Genomic DNA, 20,244 nt, shown 5'->3' on the forward strand with positions numbered 1-20,244 from the left:
CTTGTCCTAGCACTGCCAGCAACTCCCGCCACTGATCTACCCCTCCCATGGTAGGCATTGCCCCGGAAGCCATTGTCACCATGGTTCCCTGACCCTCGGTCAGATCCGGTACGTTGTCCTCATCGTCCTCCTCCTCTGGATGATCTTGGTCCCACTGGGCTAATTTTGCCATTCATTTTTCTCTTGTGTCCTGTGCATAAAACTCAATCTGTTTTGTTCGGCAAAGATCCTGCAGTGGTCCCTTCTTGAGGTATCGGTAGCATAGTGGTGCTGGATCCATTCTCTGCTATATTTTATGACTTTATGCTCGAAAGCTGGTGTCTAAATGATTCCACTGTCACTGCCGCCAAATGTGAGGATACGGGGTTCTCTCAGTCACCCAGACACCGAGCAGATGAAACCAACGTGATGGTTTATTTTTCCACAGCACACAGCAACAGATAATATGTACAGACAAGTGGTAAATACAGTGAACAGACAATTTGCAGGTAGCAGTCCAGATTGGGCCAGTCTCAGCAGCATATAATGTCCCAGAGAAATTCCACGAAATAGCTAGAGATGCACAGTCCAACAGGAGAAACAATCACTGATCCCGCAGCAGTGAATAGCGTATAGGTCCTTGCAGAATTTCCAAAGTATAAATCCACACCGAACTGGTGATGCGTTCCACTAGCACCTTGGCAGAGCCTCTCAATCCTTGCAGTTCCTGCGCATTTCTGGGTGCCTGACCAGCTGTGCCCAGGGTAGCTGTGTGCCAGGAAACAACATTTGGGGGTGGGGAGGGGAACTGCATTGCTTAGCCAAAGTCAGCGACTAACATCCGGAGTTGCCTTCGGTGACCTATTTTGAAAGCTTCTAATTTCTCATGATATTGTGACCACCCAGGGGGGTTGCACCATTTCCTGATTGGTGCACGTCCCTTATCTCCTACCTCCCCCAGATATTACTTCTCTGATGAACACCTTCTGGTTTGGCTCCGTGGAGTCTGCCAGGCTCCCGTGAAGCACAAAGCAGGCAAATGGAAGGAGGAGTAAGTCTGGCGTGTCCCCTGTAGAGGTGGGAATTAAGTTAGGGGATCTTGTGTTCTCTGAGGTGTTATATTGCTCTATTGGTTATGAATAAACAGACATACTGTATGGACAAGGGCTAAACAAAGGCTAAACATCAAGGGCTAGACAGTTCTAAACATTATATTACCTGCCATTCTTGCAGTAAATAATATACCTGCTAATGGAAATGTACAAGTCCTGTGAATGATCAAACATACACTAGGTGATGGACAGGGGAACACAAAAGGGCTAAAAAGTTAATTAATTGCTGCAAGGACCGAGATGCTGCAAATATATTTTGAACACATATCTCATGTCCTTACAGCAATGTAGACAACTACACATCAAAATATGGTAACCAGCTATTTAGAAGGTCATATACATGTGAACAAGAAGTGACAGTGTCAACGACACCTACCAGTGGAGAGTCAATTACACGTACAAGCAAAAAGTGTCAACTATGATGGGTGCTGTAAAGTCCTTGGCTTTACCAAGAAGGAAATGGGCTAGAACCATGAAACTTACAGATTATTCCACATTTTCACTATGAAGTTAAACACACTTGGCACAGCGTTTTTGGAGTTTATTTAACCTGTCTGAAAAAAATTCTAAAGTTTGATTACTCAAATATTGCTTTGCTGCTGATATTACCTTAAAATCATTCGAAAAATGCATAACTTTGAAAGATTTTTTAAAGTTTGGTAATAGGAAATAGTCTAATGGAGCAATATCTGGTGAGTCGGGTTTATGGTTTAGGCCCTCAAATCCAAAATCCTTCAAAACATCCATTGACTTGTCAGCCTTGTGAGCAGACACATTGTCCTGCAAAAAGAGAACACCTTTCATCAGTTTCCCTAACCTTTATTCCTTTAATGCATGCTTTAATCTGCACAGCAAGTTATAATAATATTCAGCATTTATTGTTTGACCCTTTAAAAGATAGTCAGTAATATGCCTTTAGAGTCCCCAAAATTTTTTACCATGAACTTTCCTATAGACCTTTCAGTTTTTGAAGTTCTGCCTGTGGAGAACTTAAGATCCACCACTGCATGGACTGTTTTTCCTTCTCAGGATCGTAGTGATGTAACCATGTTTCATCAAAAGTGACAAGTCATTGCAAAAAATCATCAACAGATCACTCAAAATGCTGCAGGACCAAATTGGAAGTGTCCATTCGTTTTCAATGCTCATCATTGTGCAAACATTTTGTTACTCACTTGGCTGACATCATCTGCGTATCCAAGAGCTCATGAATTATGAACCCAACATGTTCCCTAGATATCTCCAGTGTCTAAGCTATTGTTTTAGCTGAAATTCACCGATCAGTTAAAATCAAGTCATGAACACGATCAACAATTTTGGGTAAGGTCACTGTTGAAGGCCTCCCAGATCTTGCTACATCATCAGTCCCGAAATCTCCACGCCAAAAGTTGGTACTTCATTTATTCACAGTGGAATAAGAAAAGCATTTGCCACCTAATGTTTGCATCTTACACTCATGGACTTCCTTTGCAGTTTTCTTCTGCAGGAACAAAAACTTCATAACGGCTCGGAGTTCCACATTCAAAAATTATACACTTTGCATAAACATGGATGTAAAACACCTGCAGAAAAAATTGCTACTGGCAATTAACAATAAAAAGGACGCTCTTTCTAGCTGCAGTGACAAAATAATGCTACAATTACAGGAAGTAGGTTAGGCAGAGGACTTATCAGCGACCCCTCATACACGTACTTTCAGAGTATCAACTACATGTACTAGCGCACTGTCAATTACATGTTCTAGCCGAAGTTTTGGCCTGTGCAGCAGTATGTATTTTTCCTCTTTTCTTGCTAAAATGTTATACTTTTGATCAGTCATTTCATCTCCATCTTCATGTTCTGTCTATAAACACTTACAAAGTGCTAAGCGTTAAAAAATTAAAAGTTTTAAACAATTTTTGTCTTTTGTAATTTTCAATGTTTATAGGAGTGATAATTATAATAAAGTTAGACTAATACATTAAAATTAAAAGAATAATTTCATTACAGTTATCTTCTAATTATCCAGATGAGGGGCCTGAATATAAATCGCATGGAAAGTAACCACAATTCTGGACGTCTGCGTAGCCAGATTTATTACCGTACACTAATGCACAAGTCTGTATGTCATCATACGGAAGGCTCGCTGCCAACTGTTTTTGAGTCTGCAGTCGCAGGACACCTCCACTTTTGGACTTTCGATAAACTAGGAATCAGGCCCATGGTTATTAATCTTGGAACTGAAATAAATGTAGGACTAACTTTAAAAATAACTAGAGAAAAACATAAAGATGAATATGCTGTTTGGAGTTGGGCACTCAAACGAGGCTCATGCCCCACAAGTTATGACTCCACAAAATCGGAACCAGGGGCTGATCCCAAGTTAGGATGAGAGGCCATAAACCTATAGGGGTATAGATAAGAGGGGTGGGATTTCTTTTGTGGTGCAAATTCTAGACAATCAACTTAAATACCCTATTAGTGCAAAAGATAATGTGATTTTAAGACACTGACAGTATGGATTCCTCTTTGAAGATTTTGCACCCTACAGGCTACAAATTTGCCTTTTTTTATTGGTGAAACTGGTGGCCCCTCTGAATGGTCACGAATTGGCTCATTGGTTAATACAGATGCACATCTTCACTGCTCATGGGGCAGTGCTAGAGGGAATGGGTATAGAATGTTGGTGGTCAGAATCCCAATGCTGGCATCTCGACAGAGTAAGAATACCAACACCTGTCGGTCAGTTATCTAACCCTCCTCCTCTCCCTACCCTAACACTAACCCTCCATCACCTGTGCCTGAACCTAACCTTCCCTGCTACTACCGAAACCTACCAACCCCCTCTCCACTCCCTAAACCTAATCCCCCCCATTTAGTGCCAACTCCTAACCCTGCTACTTACCTTTGGGATGCCAACGGTCGGGATGCCGATGCTGTGATTCTGACAGGTGTCAGGATTTTGGCGCAGGCATTCTCAGCGCCGGCATCCCTTGCACCACGATATTGAATGTATCCCTGCTGTGTGAAGTATACAATATGAAATAAGTAATATCCCTTTTCACTAGCTTCAATGATCTGGGTTTTTGTAAGTGAGCGCGCAGTAACCAGGGTTATTGGGCAGTGTGAAAGGGCAGGGTTGAAATAAGCCAGGTCATGTGACCCGGCATTTCAACCCTGGTCATGAGAAAGGTTGAACGCGTTCTCTGCATAGGAAGCGCCGATACTTGCAGATGAGATCATCTCCAAGCGCCAAAATGATTGGAAAGAATTACCTCCGGTTACAGATAGATGGCAGTGTCACCTTGTACACACACTATCTAACATAAAATATTGATTGAAAAAACATTGGTTGCAACAGTTTGCACGTAAAATGATTACCCGTGTCAGATATCCTAATTGCACATGCCCTGTTATATCAGCAGAGATAATCACCTTAATGAAAACTGATAATAATAATTTCCTCTAATCCTGCAAATTTATGGTATTTCACATATCCCATATAGCAGCAAGGACTGATACACACTTATATTAATTTCATGGATGTAGGGGGAGATGTACTAAGCTCTGAAAAGTGATAAACTGGAAGATGATATATGACCAGCAACTCAGCTTCTAACTGTCATGTTACAGGCTGTGTTTGAAAAATGACAGTTAGGAGCTGATTGATTTGTTGTTTATCACTCTCCAATTTATCACTATCCAGAGCTTAGTACATCTGCCCAATAGAAAAAAAAATATCTGTTTGCAAATACAATGTTATTTGACATTAAATATCTTAATTGATGGAGTTGCACATATATTGTTAACAGTAGGGATAATCACATTAATGAGGGTTGCCAAGTTCACACCACAAAAGAGTCTCCTCCAGTCTTGGAAATGTAATTTATAATATTGAACATATCCCATATACTGTTCAGTAAAACTTATTATCCATTAGATTTCCGGGTCACACCTGGGATAATGTTCACACGCCCATCCCGGGCGCGACTCGGCTGAGACCGCATTCAGACAGGCGGCAAGACCTGGCACTAATGCCGGGTCGATGGCATTATCTGGGTCACATAATGAGCCGGCGCTTGGAGATGATCTCATCTCCAAGCGCCAGCTCTTCCTATACAGAGAATGGGACCCGGGTTACCCATTCACACTGCATCATGAGCAGGGTTCAACACGCGTTCAACTCTTCTCATGACCAGGGTTGAAATGCCACGTCACTCAACCCTGCTTATTTCAACCTTGACCTTTCACACTGCACAGTAACCCGGTTTATTGCCGGCTGTGGAAAAGAGGAATAACAGAGGTAATCACCCTAATGAAGATTGATCAATTCCATATAATAATAACCTCTAATCCTGGATATTTAATAAGTGGTATTATGCATATCCCATACAGCAGCAAGAACTGGCCCACGTGTGTGAATTTCATAAGTATAGCGAAAAATGTAACATTTGCACACACAATGTTTATCGATATTATATATCATAATATTATATTATTAGGAATTGCACAGATCCTGTTTAGCAGAAGTGATAAACTCATTAATGAAAATTGCTAAATTCACACCACAAAATAATGCTTTCCAGTCCTAAGATACTTAATTTGTCATATTGCACATTTCCCATTAGCAGTATAGATAGTATACATTCATACTAATTTCATAAGTATGGCACATTATTCTGACATCTTAAAGTTGCATAAATCCCATTATAGCAGCAGACAATGTTGTTACCATTACAGCTTTGATTGACAATATATCACAGACTGTCATGACCAGAGCATCCTCACCTGCTGGCTCATGGTCTCTGCCTGTGCGAGCGCTCTGACGCGGTCCTACCGATGGGGGTGCTGGTTCCTGGAGGATGACGGAGGTGTGTGAGGAGGTCCCGGGGGAACAGGCCATGCTGGTACGGGTAAGACTGGCAGCTGCTTCATGCTGCAGACTGCTGGGTGCCGCCATCTTGGTTTTGGGCATGTGACCTGAACGGGCCAATCAGGTTGGAGCTCTGTACGTGCCTCTCAGCAACCTATCTTGCACCTTCCCATGGTACTTAAGGGTGTTCCTCTAGTTGCCAGTGCAACATATGCTCAGACTTGCTGTGTGAGAGTTCTCTGTGCTCCCTAGCCTTGGTATATTGCAGTCTCAGCTGTGTCAACATTCCAGGTAGTTCCCAGGATTCATACACCTATCAGCTATACCTCAAGCTCACCCTCCACTTGTTACTGACCAGCTGCACATTTTCAGAACCCACTGCAGTTTACAGACCTCTGATCCTCAGTACACCTCTATTGGAATTTCTTCTCTGTCAGTTCATTACCAAGCACCTGTTTCTCTGCCTCACATCAATTGTATTCATTCATTACCAGACACCTGCTTCTCTGTTTCACATTTATTGGATTTGTTTTATTATCAGTCACTTGTTTCGCAGTTCCACAGAAATTGGACTTTTATTCTCTGCTAGACATTTAGGCCCTCATTCAGAGATGGTCGGAGGATGCAAGCGGTCACTCAGAAACTGGGCGGCCGCTTGCATCCTGGCCAGCCGCCTCTGTTTCAGTCGTTAGGCCGTGGGTTTACACCCACAGTTCTAACGACCGCTAGGGTGATGGTCGCGATGGTCATAGACCATCGCGACCATCGGGGCTTACGACGAGACCCTAGGGTAGGGTCTCACTTGTCGTAAGCCCTGGAGAGGTTCTGGCCCCAGAGAGCTTCTGGCTCTGTCTGGCTCTGTGAGAGCCGGAAGCTCTCCACTGACATCACTAGTGATGTCAGTGGGGCCTCCCCCAAACGGCAGGCATTCCCATGGGAACGCCTCCGTTTGGGCTGACACCCCCCCAAGCCCACATTCCAAACGGGGCGAGCTGTCAATCAACATCGACAGCTCGCCCCCTTTGGAAAGGGACCCGATACGACCGGCGCTGTCGGTCGTAGCGGGTCTCATGCATGCGCACGAAGGAGCCGGCTCCCTCGTGCGCATGCACACTGGACAAACATCGAGGCGGCCGTGCGGTCATTGACCGTACGGCCGCCTCTGAATGAAGCCCTTATTCTCATTTCACCCATGGACTTTTGTTACAGTATTTAAATATTTGTTTAATTCCATGAATCAAAATACTCCCATTAAAGAGCCGCCTTTCAGTTTAACAAGACCGTTCCTGCCTCGACTACTGATTCCATCCTGGGTCCAAAAACCCTGCAGGTCCCAACACAGACAATCCTAAACGTAATCTCCATTAGTATCCAGAACCTTATCTGCAAAACTAGTATTATATATCGAGTCATACGTAGTGTGAATAGACAGGTCAAAAAGAGGTATCAATATGGGAAGGATATCCAATTGAGGCATTATATCAACTGCTGTAGTAAAAATGTAATTTATTGTATCATGTGTTCCTGTGGAATGAGATACAGAGGAATGGCGTCACGCATGTTAAAACAAAGAATAATTGAGCTCATGGGCGCCATCAAACATGCGGAATCAGATTTAATCAAGATGAAGCAATTGATTACAGTAGCTCAGCATTCTAATCTTAAACATGGCAACTCAGTCAAGGACTTGAAAGTATTCAGCCTAAAAACCATGGACCTTGGCATCAGTGGGGGAGATGCTACCAAGGAACTTCTGAAGAAAGAAAGTGATCAGACCATCACTGTGGTCAGTATTGCCCCAAATGGTATGTGTAAGAACAGCAATTTTAGTGCCTTTTTGTGAATTACTACAAATCATTTTGATATTTTTCTTTCCCGTTTTATTGATCAGTTCCAATCAAATAGCACATTATCAGTATGCAGTTTTTATATCATAACCAACACATTTTATGCACTATTATTCTCCACCTAATTAGTAAGTGATTGGAGTTTCCACTAGACATTAGGCACTAATATCATACACACATTTACATGTGATTTTAATTTATTTTTAGCATTTTGTTATTGTCACATATAATAACACTGTCACTTTTGGAGTACACTCTTGTACACATAGGTTTCATTTTTTCACTAACTGAAGGACATAACACTCAGATTTAATGTAATATTTTTAGGATTCTATACTCACATAATATTATTATTTATTACTAATTATATAGTATATAGTATATAAATTTTACATGTTTTACTATTTTTAGCAATATAGGGCTGTATTCAATTAGGCTGCGAAAACCCGTTATCGGCGATAAATTATCGCCGATAACGTCATTTTCACCTGTTTCTCTTATCCCCATATTCAATTACAAAGACTTTTCGCAGGTGCGAAAAGTCTTTGTTAAAAAACAGGGATAAGTTTTCACCATGAAATATATGGCGAAAAAAAATGCAGAATTGGGGATTAGGGGTGCAGGCTTTAAAAAAATAGCCTGCACCCCTGGGAGTGACCCCTAAAAGTATTCTGTGTCAATTTATTTTAAAAAAATCCTGGGAACACCCCAAAAAATGTACATTCATTTTGGGGGTGATAAAAAGAAAATGGGGGACAGACTTCTAAAGTAGCAAAATTGATTCCAGAGGGATTCCCAAGTATGCGGCAGGTGTTTTCTGTCATGCAGGTGGTAGCGACAGGTGCATTTTTGAAGAATTTTTAAAAATAATTTTAGTGACTTTAAAATAAGCTTGCACCCATTTTCATGTACCCCTAATTTGATGGGCATAGTTATTTTTCCAAAAAAAATTAGCTAAATGCTATTCTCCACCCTTTCATCACAGGCACATTTATACACCTGCTGCTGCTGTTTAAAAACCCGACTTACCTTCCGCAGGCCAAAACGGGGGTACCCATAGTGATCCCCTATGTCAGACCATCTTTAGGGGGGGTGCCAGGATGATTTCCCGAAAATTCCAAGGACTTTTCTGATACTTACCTTTCTGCCGGGTCCCGTTTTTGCCGGATCCAAATTGAATACGGGGATAAGCGGGCACGCGCCCGATCTATTATCCCTGAAAAAAACAGCGATGATGGCGATAAGTCTGACCTCAGACTTTTCGCCTCAAATTGAATATGGGCGATAAAGTTAATTATAATTAGGGTTGATGTGGATGCTCCTAAAATAGATGACCTTTAGGTATATTCTAATATTGTCAATGGTAAATAACAATCAACTTGTACATATTAACAAACTAATACAATTATAAGATGAATATTGGGCTTATTTAGTACATTAATTAGCTAGCAAAGTAGATATTGTGGTTATTTGCATTATGATTGTGGCTATATTTAAATGATCTGTCTCAAATTTGATTATCTATAGTGTGACACTGGTAGTTACTATGGTTCCGTGAGATATTTCTTAGTGCAGAACATCACTTCCGCCTTCCTTTGTTTGTTGCCATGGTACTGGGTGTTACTGATTGTTAGCATTCTGTGCGGAACGCTACTTCTGCCCTTCTATGGAGCATCACTTTTACCCTTACCCGGCGATGTGAGACAGGTGCTGGTGCAGGTGAGTCTTGTTGACAGACATGTGGGTATATAAACTGTTGTGGGGGCAGTTTGCACTATGCTCATGATTAAGGTGTTTGGACAACGCCAAAACAATGCTGCTGTTAGGCATTATACATTGAAAGGGACCTGGGACTTTTCCATTATTGATGAGTATTCTCTGGCTGATATTCTATTATGCATGTTGCTGCATTTACCCGGTCGCCTTATGCCCTAACAAACAGTGCATCCGGAAAGTATTCACAGCGCTTCACAATTTCCACATTTTGTTATGTTACAGCCTTATTCCAAAATGGAATAAATAATTTTGTCCTCAAAATTCTACAAAATATACCCCATAATGATAAGGTGTCAAAAGTTTTTTTGAGATATTTGCAAATTTAATTAGAAAAAGAAAATAAGAAATCTCATGTACATAAGTATTCACAGCCTTTGCCATGAAGCTCAAATTGAGCTCAGGTGCATCCTGTTTCCACTGATCATCCTTGAGATGTTTCTACAGCTTAATTGGAGTCTACCTGTGGTAAATTCAGTTGTTTGGACATGACTAAAGGCATACACCTGTCTATATAAGGTACCATACTTGACAGTGCATATCAGAGCACAAACCAAGCATGATGTCCAAGGAATTGTCTGTAGACCTACGAGACAGTGTTGTCTCGAGGCACAAATCTGGAGAAGGGTACAGAAAAATTTCTGCTGCTTTGAAGGTCCCAATGAGCACAGTGACCTCTATCACCCGTAAATGTAAGAAGTTTGGAACCACCAGGACACCTAAACTGAGCAATCATGGGAGAAGGGCCCTAGTCAGGGAGGTGACCAAGATCCCGATGGTCACTCTGTCAGAGCTACAGCATTCCTCTTTGGAGAGAGAGAACATTCCAGAAGGACAACCATATCTGCAGCAATTCACCAATCAGGCCTGTATGGTAGAGTAGCCAGATGGAAGCCACTCCTTAGAAAAAGGCACCTGGCAGCCCACCTGGAGTTTTCCAAAATGCACCTGAAGTACTCTCAGACCATGATAAGACAAAGACTGAACTCATTGGCATCAATGCCAGGCATTATGTTTGGAGGAAACCAGGCACCGCTCATCACCAGGCCAAAACCATCCCTACAGTGAAGCATGGTGGTGGCAGCATCATGCTGTGGGGATGTTTATCAGCAGCAGGAACTGGAGGACTAGTTAGGATAGAGGGAAATATGAATGCAGCAATGTACAGAGACATCTTGGATGAAAACCTGCTCCAGAGCGCTCTTGATGACGGTTCATCTTTCAGCAGGACAACGACCCTAAGCAGACAGCTAAGGTATCAAAGGAGTGGCTTCAGGACAACTCTATGAATGTCCTTGAGTGGTCCAGCCAGAGCCCAGACTTGAATCCGATTGAACATCTCTGGAGAGATCTGACAATGGCTGTGCACCGACGCTTCCCATCCAACTTGATGGAGCTTGAGAGGTGCTGCAAAGAGGAATGGGCGAAACTGCTCAAAGATAGGTGTGCCAAGCTTGTGGCATCATATTTAAAAAGACTTGAGGCTGTAATTGCTGCCAAAGGTGCATCAACAAAGTATTGAGCAAAGGCTGTGAATACTTATGTACATGTGATTTCTTAGTTGTTTTTTTTAATTAAATTTGCAAATATCTCAAAAAAACTTTTTACACGTTGTCATAATGGGGTATTGTGTTTTGAATTTTGAGGACAAATATAATTTTTTTCCATTTTGGAATAAAGCTATAACATACCAAAATGTGGAAAAAGTGAAGCACGGTGATTACTTTCCGGATGCACTGTAGGGATATGCACTTTACTATATGAATAAACTTATGTCTTTTTATGCACTTAATATGGATTAAAGTTATATGCATTATTTAGATGGATGTGCTGGCTCTTTTTTCTATATTTTGTACATTTTATGTGCCCTGCACTACACCATTCTCATTTGTAGGTCCAGAAGGGATCAAAACATTGGTGTTATTTTGCTCTGATATTGTGGAGTAAAATCCTTTTTTTACTGCAGCTTAAAGTCTGGTGAGTGTACCCCTAATTTGAGGAACAATGCATGCAGGATGTGGACTCGTCTATTGTGGTTATCACCCCGGCATATTGGCTGTACATAAGAGTTGTGCGGACACATTATGAATTTATATATATTAGGGATTGAGCGGGTTCGGATTTCTGAAATCCGAACCCCCCCGAGCCCCCCCGATCCAAGGCCGATCCGAGTCAGGCTCGACTTTTCCCGCCTGACTCGGATCTGAAATCGAGGCAAAACCTCATCATCCCACCTTCCGGGTCTCGCGGGTTTTGGATCCTATATAAGGTACCCGCGTCGGCGCCATTTTCACACTCGGCTGTGGACAGTGAAGAGGGAGGGTGGGAGTTAGGGCTGGCTGGGCTGTGTAGTGTAGTGTAGTGTAGTGTAGTGCAGTGTAGTGTTGTGCTGTGCTGTGCTGCGCTGTGCTGCTGTTGTCCATAGGGGCTGTGTCCACTCCTTCAAAGTCCATAGGGGCTGGCTGGACTGTGTTGTGCAGTCAGTTGTCCATAGGGGCTGTGTCCACTCCAAAGTCCTGTGGAGCGTCCCAGTCCTAAAGGGGTGCTGTAGTGTTGTCCAGGGCGTGCTCTGTCCATCACGGGTGCTCCCCCCAAGTGCAAAAAATATATTTTTTTTTTCTGTGTTTGTGAATTGTGTGCACTGTGGCTGCACGTGCATCAACAAAGGAACAGCGCCAAGCGTGCGCCTGTGTTCCATAAGTAAAGGGCCGGCTGGTTTGTCCGTTAAAGGGTGCTGTAACCCCCAAAGTACACTTCAAACAAAATAAAAAAATATTTTCTGTGTTTGTGAATTGTGTGCACTGTGGCTGCACATGCATCAACAAAGGAGCAGCGCCAAGCGTGCGCCTGTGTCCCATAAGTAAAGGGCCGGCTGGCTTGTCCGTTTAAAGGGTGCTGTAACCCCCAAAGTGCACTCCAAACAAAATAAAAAATTCTTTTTTTTCTGTCTTTGTGAAATGTGTGGGCTGTAGCCGCACCTGCATCCTCAAAGCAGCAGTGACAAGCATGCGTCTGTCTGTTAAAGGGTGGTGTAACCCTCAAAGTGTGCTCCACAAACAATAAAAAAATTCTTCTTTTTTTTTCTGTCTTTGTGAATTGTGTGCACTGTAGCTGCACGTGCATCAACAAAGGAGCAGTGCCAAGCATGCGCCTGTGTTCCAAATAAGTCTGTTAAAGGGTGGTGTAACCCCCGAAGTGCTCTAAAAAACAAAAAACTATTTTTTTTCTGTGTTTGTGACTTGTGTGCGATGTAGCCGCATGTGCATCAACACAGTAGCAGCGCCAAGCATGCGCCTGTGTCATAAGTCAAGGGCCGATTTGGACATCTGGTCCGGACTGAAGGACGTGCCAACAATTTCTGACAAGTCTACTGTCACTGCTTATGATACTGTCCTCAATGCAGCAGCGACAAGCATGCGTCTGTCTGTTAAAGGGTGCTGTTAACCCCAAAGTGTGCTCCAACAAAACAAAATAATCTTCTTTTTTTCTGTTTGTGTGTGAAATGTATGCGCAGTAGCCGCACCTGCATCCTCAAAGCAGCAGCGACAAGCATGCGTCTGTCTGTTAAAGGGTGGTGTAACCCTCAAAGTGCGCTCCACAAACAATAAAAAAATTCTTCTTTTTTTTTCTGTCTTTGCGAATTGTGTGGGCTGTAGCCGCACCTGCATCCTCAAAGCAGCAGCGACAAGCGTGCGTCTGTCTGCTAAAGGATTACATCGGTGACAGCATCCAAGTAGGCATGTCAGACAGTCCATACCTGTACTGGCAGGAAAAAAGAGGCTATTTGGAGGCCCCTGTACAAACTGGCTATATTTTACCTGAGTTGCCCCCCCTCCAGTGTGTACTCCAAAAGAGTGTTTAGTGCAGCTGGGAACCTTGTCAGCGAAAGGCGTAGGAGGTTGCTTCCACAAAATGTGGACAAGATGATGTTCATCAAAATGAATTATCAACTCTTCCAGGGAGACCAGCCTCCAGAACGTACAGAGGGACCTGTGGTGGTGGATTCCAGCGGGGACGAATTAATACTCTGTAAGGATGAGGATGTACACAACTCTGAAGAGGGTGAGGAATCGGTGGATGAGGAGGATGAGGACAACATCTTGCCTCCGTAGAGCCAGTTTGTGCAGGAACAGATTAATTGCCAGCTTGTTTTGTTGGGGCCCAAACGAACCAATAATTTCAGCCACAGTTGTGTGGCAGATCCTGGAGCTGAAATGATTGGTTTGTTAAAGTATGCATATCCTGTTTATACAACATAAGGGTGAGTGGGAGGGCCCAAGCACAATTCCATCTTGCACCTCTTTTTTTTCTCTGCATTATGTACAGTTTGGGGCCTAGTTTTTCAAACTGCCATCCTGTCTGCCACTGCAGTGTCACTCCTAGATGGGTCACGTGTTTGTGCCGCCCACTCGTGTTGCTTAGCATAGTAATCAAGCTACCTCGGTCCAACCTTTTGGACATAAAAACACTATTGTGAGGTGTTCAGAATAGACTGGAAATTAGTGGAAATTAAGGTTATTGAGGTTAATAATAGCATAGGAGCAGAAAAACCCACAAATTCTGTGATTTTAGCTGTTTTTATGCTTTTTTTCAAAAAAATACAGATCCAAAACACAAAACCCAGAACCCAAAACACGGAAGGGTGGTTTTGGCAAAACCAATCCAATTCCAAAACACGAAGAAAGATCCAGATCCAAAACCAAAACACAAAACACGAAAAGTGGCCAGTGCACACCCCTAATATATATATATATAATGGGTGTACATCACTTATATATATGTGACGATGGGTGTACTGTTTAGAGTGACTGTCACGTTTCTGACTGGTGAGTTCACACGGCTTATTAGTACGTAAATACCAATGTTATGGTATGTATCCACACTATTTAGGTTTATACAGTGCAAGTGAATAAATAATGAAATAAATAATAGTAAGATATGAAAGTGCAAATATAATACTATAAAATAAATTTAATCTAAGTCACAATGTTAAAACAGTGATGTACATTTGACATGATAGATAAGATAACCCACATACAAATGTTAATATCTATAAAAACAACAAAAGTACAGATAGTACTAGTTTGTCACAATGGGAGGATTAGAAGCATATATATACATCAGGAATTCATAAGATAAAATTTCATGGCATAGAATTTTTTTTAAAAAAGATACTCAGAAAATCAGAAAAAGGTGTTTTTAAATAAATAAAAAAATAAATAAGAATCCTGTTAAAGTTTGGCAATAAAAAGGTTTCTCTTATCTGAGTAAATTTGTCAGCATTAGTTCAATGAGGCAAGAGGGATCACTGGCCAATGCGTTTCATCCGTAAGACTTCTTCAAGGGGTGTCAGTGTAATGGAGTAGCTCTGTATTTATACCCTCTAACTGTGAGAGCATATTAGCCACGTGTTGTCGTCACTTCCGGTTCGTGGGATACTACATCAGTAAATAGTATTCAGAACTTGTCCGGATCTCCCTTAATCATAGTCCTGCTGTGGTCCAATATAGTATAGATGTAGTTCCTGGTAGTCAGTCTACAATAATTGCATATATTGGACCACAGAAGAACTATGATTAAGGGAGATCCAGGCAAGTTCTGAATACTATTTACTGATGTAGTATCCCGCGAACAGGAAGTAAAGGCAACACGTGGCTAATACGCTTTCACAGTTAGAGGGTATAAATACAGAGCTACTCCATTACACTGACACCCATTGAAAAAGTCTTACGGATGAAACGCATTGGCCAGTGATCCCTCTTGCCTCATAGAACTAATGATCCCTCTTGCACACACCGGAGGTAGAATCAGAGTGGTCCAGAGCAACGCGGTGGGAAGTTGTAAGGTAACACTATTTAAGTTCACTATTTTTGTCACTGTATTTGTTATGTCCTGATGACGGGGATACGTTCCCTGAAACGTAGATGACGACACCATTAAAATCACCTTTGCCTGATTGAAAAGTCTCCTAGTGCTGCCTTATTACCAGATATATACAAGGAACTCATCATTCCTCGAGGATTGGCACTGGAGTCATTTTACCCAGGAGGGTACCCGAGTGCCGGGGAACATACGGACACATATATTGTTCTGCCGATTCATGGACAGAACTTTGACCAAGGCACCGAGATAATTCCTGTGTGTTTGTTATTTTGAGCTTATGTCACAGGATTCTCTTACAAACTGACTCACGTAGTGTGCCCTTACCAACACCGGTGTGTGTAGTGGGCAGATTGCAATTTAACATCATGGAAGAAGATCTACCAGAGGCAGTCACGTACATGCTACAGTGCGATAACTATGACGCTCTGAGCTTTTCAGACCTGGAGGCTGAAGGCATCCTACACAAAGACCCTGCGTTTGAGAAATCTTTTGTTCTTTCCAATGAGGATTTATATTGTGATTATTTCAAACTTTAAAAACAAGAGATGGATTTTCTGTACCACGGATGAACCCTTTCCGATTATTATAGGGCGAAACAAATACCCAGCGGATTCAGGATTCATAATACACCTACAATAGGACGATATAGCATTCCATTTTGCAAATGCTGGATTGCTGTCCTTAACAAATGTTCCATGGACCTCATGCTCCTTATAATCGAGGAGGCAACAAGGGAGATGAATAACACCAAATTAAACATCACAACATTTGAAAATGAAAATCTAGTGAAGCAAACTTCTGATCCAGCTACAGCATGGCTGGATAAATTAAAAACACAATTGGATACTTATTGGACTGAACTCCTGAAATTTAAAAAAACAGAAATTATTTAAGGTTCAACAGGACTATGAGAAACACAGTGTGTATTCATGGTTGAATCAAACATACACTCCTGGCTTCAGTAAACATATCCCCAACCTTAGGAAATGAAGACAGACAGTAAGATTTTCAAGTACATCTGCCAGTGAATCTGAGGATCAGGCGGTTGCATCTATATCTTCTCAACATACAGTTCACCCTTTAGGTGTAAAGACCCAGTTTGGAATCACTAGCCGCATACAAGACCCACGAGAAGGGGGGCCAGACACGGTGCCAGAACAAGGAACAAACCCCCTCGGGGGAAATAGATCTTATCTTTAATCTGTCTACCACACCACTATCACCTGATTAGGCCCGAGTTCTTAGCAAGGTTCTCACCCTTGTCCCCACCAATTCTCCTGACTTATGTGGCTGGAAAGTGGATGCTTATAAATTCCACCAGACTCTCAAATTAATATAATTTTTTGGGAAACAACAATTGCCAATTTCTATTATAGACATGTCTACACCTTTGAACAAGATTGGACCTCAGTCATCATTTGACCCATTGTCATACAATGCAACTTTAAAGACATTGCATCGCATGGTAGAGTCTTCTATTGAAATAAAAGATTCCAAGGCTTCTCACAACTTTTCCTATGATGAACATAAAGCCCTTATTGCCCTATCCAAAAGACAAGATATCGTTATCAGGGGGGCAGATAAGGGTGGGGCTTTAGTTGTGTGGGGCATAGAAGACTATAGTAGTGAATGTAATAGGTTGCCTAATGATTTTGATACATATGTTCTGTTGACTAGCGATCCTTCAAAGGAATATAAAAGAGAATTAGATTCTCTATTAGTACAGGCAGTTAATGATGGGCTTATCTCTGACAAAACTTGTAAGAAATTAACTAGTGATTTTCCAGTGACACCTATATTTTATTTGATCCCCAAGTTGCATAAAGATGCACGGAGACCCCCTGGCAGCCCTATCATTTCAGCCCGGGGCTCCTTATGTGAACCTGTAGCACAATTCCTAGACCTGTATCTCCAGCCTTGCATTCAAAATACATTCACTCACCTCAAGGACTCTACCACTCTCCTGAGGAGGTTTAGTGAGCTGGAACAGGTCCCCAAAGATACATGGCTGGCTACACTAGATGTAGCCAGCTTGTATACATGTATTCCTCATAAAGAGGGCCTATTGGTTATAAGACATCTGATTACCAATAACGCCCTTTATCAGGGCCCTGATATAGATCTTTTTATGATGTTATTAGAGTTCACTTTAACCCATAATTCACTTTAACCCATAATTTCTTTCTTTATGACAAGAGATTTTACTGTCAATTGACGGGATGTGCCATGGGCTCAGCTGTGGCTCCTTCCCTTGCAAATTCCTATATGTGGGCAATGGAACGTGATATATTTTTTTCCAACATAGATATTTCATCTAGGATAGGTCTGTACTATAGGTATATAGATGACCTACTGATTTTTTGGAAAGGTACAGAGGCCCTGATTCAAAGCCAGAAGCTCTGACAGAGCCCTCGCTCTGAATCAGGGTCCAGGCTTTTTTTTGGAGCGGCCTCCTGGCCACTCAGCGCTTGCGACCGGGTCTGAATCAGGCCCAGAGTCTGAGCTTACGCAGTTGGTACATACACAAAATGAATCACTGAGTCCCATAAAACTTACTTTAACATTGGATCAACATAGGATTTGCTTTTTGGATATCTTTATTTCGATAGTAGATTCCATTATTAAGACTTCTCTATTTACTAAGTCCACAGATCCCAATTCCTTGTTGAGATATGAGAGTTTTCATCCTCATGCCACCATGAAAGGATTACCTTTATCACAATTTCTACATGTTTGCTGTATCACTAGTGATCCTTCAGAAACAGCACAACAATTAGAGCTGATGTTTAATACATTTTTGCCAGAGGTTATCCTAGAAAATTGCTTAATCGGGCTAAATGTAAAGGCTTTATCCAAGAACAGAAGTGAGTTGCTAAAACCCAAATTCACTAGAACTAAGACCAATAAGATCCCTTGGGTTTAATACCCAAAGTAGTGAGAGCAAAAGGAAGGTCAAACAGTTTTGGTCCTTGGTCACATCGGACCGGGATTTACCCCTTTTACATGAGAAAGCGATCATGCCCACCTACTCAAGAGGTAGGAACATTGGTGGCTTTTTGGTTAAATGTGATATAACTAATTTTACTACACCTACAACCACATTTTTGACCAGAAAGAATGGTTGCTTTAGGTGCCTGGGTTGCACCACATGTTCCTATCTAATAGTGGGCTCTGATATTAGACATCCTTATTCAGGCAAAAAGTTCAAGATATGATGGCCTTTAACATGCTCCTCTAAATATGTTGTGTATGTGTTGAGTTGCCCATGTGGCCTCAACTATGTGGAGAAAATGGACCGTCAATTTAAGGAACGAATGGCACAACACAGAAGTGCGATTCATGCTGCCTTATTGACCGGCCACAGTGAACAATCTGTGGCACGCCATTTTGCCATTCATAAACATGGCATGGCTACCCTACATTATAAAATAGTGGATCAAGTTCAATTTTCTCTCCATGGTGGTAGCAGATCTAAGATGCTGTTAAAACTTGAATTATGTTGGATACATCATCTTGATACTCTGCAACCTAGAGGACTAAATGAGTATCTTGGGCTACACAGCTTTCTATGACTGTTACATAATTTTATGATCATTAGCTGATTAAATCTAGTGCTTTTTTGGTTTTTCTCTTTGCTGTGACATGATTGGTTAGTTTTATTGCATATGCGTAGAGCATATTTCTAGAGGATGTATCATCAGCACCATTTGGTTCATTCTATCTAGTTTAGTTTATGACCATATAACTAACATTGATTGTTCTGACAAATTTGTACAGAACTTTTATTTATATAGCCTTAGTTGGCATTTAATAATACTAATATTATACAGTTTTTATAAGGTCTTAGTTGTGTCTCTGGTTGGGGACTTCTTTGATGTTTATTGCACTTTTACATTTTATTGTAGAAGTATTTCACACTGTTATGCCTAATATTTGGTTGCTACAATTTTAGGTTAAGTTTGTATGTGACTTATTTTTTATTCTTCATCACCATCACTCATAATGTTCACTTCTTCCTCGCAAGCAGGGAGCTTACTTTATTAGTTTCACTATTTGCAGTTCTCGCATTTTGTTATTTCATTCACTGTATGATTGGTTGATTTAACTTTGTTAATCCTGTGCATTTTGTATCAGCAGTGTTGCTGTGGTTACCTACTGAGACGCCGAAGGTGAGGCTCCTGATGGCGAATTCTTTCAGCGCCAATGGGGCACACACTGGAGGTAGAATAAGCGTGGTCCAGAGCAACGCGGTGGGAAGTTGTAAGGTAACACTATTTAAGTTCACTATTTTTGTCACTGTATTTGTTATGTCCTGATGATGGGGATACGTTCCCCGAAACGTAGACGACGACACCATTAAAATCACCTTTGCCTGATTGAAAAGTCTCCTAGTGCCGCCTTATTACCGGATATATACAAAGGAACTCATCATTCCTCGAGGAGGGCACAGGGGCCGGCTTAACCTGGAGGGTTCCCGAGTGCCAGGGAACATACGGATACATATATATATATATATATATATATATAGATGTATATTGTATAGCAGGAACATATTATCACACCTCTAACTTTTTCTGGGTGGCCCTGGGTGTCTCTGGTTCCAGACCTGTAGTGGCATGATAATATGATCCTGCTATTTATTGATGCTTTAAAAATATGCATATTTGCTATAAACTCTTTTAATTATGCAACACTCTGATTTGGATTCTGAAGCAAATTTATAGGAAGGAGGGAGTGGGAGTATATGAACAGCAGGGTAGCCTCCTAAAATATTTGATATATGTAATTAGTTTGTGTA

Source organism: Taudactylus pleione, unplaced genomic scaffold (assembly GCF_031769625.1).
Source record: "Taudactylus pleione unplaced genomic scaffold, aTauple2 ptg000563l, whole genome shotgun sequence".
Classification (NCBI taxonomy): domain Eukaryota; kingdom Metazoa; phylum Chordata; class Amphibia; order Anura; family Myobatrachidae; genus Taudactylus; species Taudactylus pleione.